This window comes from Nansenia antarctica (genome assembly GCF_963989245.1).
Source record: "Nansenia antarctica genome assembly, chromosome: 2".
In the NCBI taxonomy this organism is placed as follows: Eukaryota; Metazoa; Chordata; class Actinopteri; order Argentiniformes; family Microstomatidae; genus Nansenia; species Nansenia antarctica.
The window spans coordinates 10,811,100-10,811,790 of NC_137675.1; positions in this window are offsets into that span (position 1 = coordinate 10,811,100).

Genomic DNA, 691 nt, shown 5'->3' on the forward strand with positions numbered 1-691 from the left:
ACCATTCATTCATTCATTCATTCAATGTGACTTGCAGCATCCACACTGTTATGTGCGCTACGTGCAGTTTGTGGCCCTGCAGTAGCATTCCACTGCTTGCCCACTCACCCCCCCCCCCCCCCCCCCACACACACACACACACCCCAGCGCTAGACTGACCTAAAGGCAATTCTATATTTAGAGTTTGTGCTTCAGTGCTCTTCTAATCGACTGAGTGAGCAGCATACACATACATAAAAGGCTCTCTATCCCAACCTCCACTTTCATTCATAGATACCAGGGGTCATGGGAGAAGGGGATCTCTAGAGGAATAGGCGGCGCCCTCACTTTGTTGTGTCACAGATACGTCTGGTCTAAAGAAACAGGATAGCAGCTTTGTAGAAGTGATTATTACTGTATAATCAACATGAAATGATGAGGTCAGCTTGTCCTGTTAAAAAATTATATGGGCAAAGATATAGTCATATCCTTCTCTCTCTCTCTCTCTCTCTCTTTCTTTCTCTGCCTGTCTGTCTGTCTGCCTGTCTGTCTTTCTCTCTTTCGATGTCTCTGTCTGTCTGCCTGTCTCTACCTCTTTCTTTCTGGAAGGCACAATGTGCAGCTGTTTCTTCTCTAACCCTAACCCTCTGTGTGTGTGTGTGTGTGTGTGTGTGTGTGTGTGTGTGTGTGTGTGTGTGTGTGTGTGTGTGTG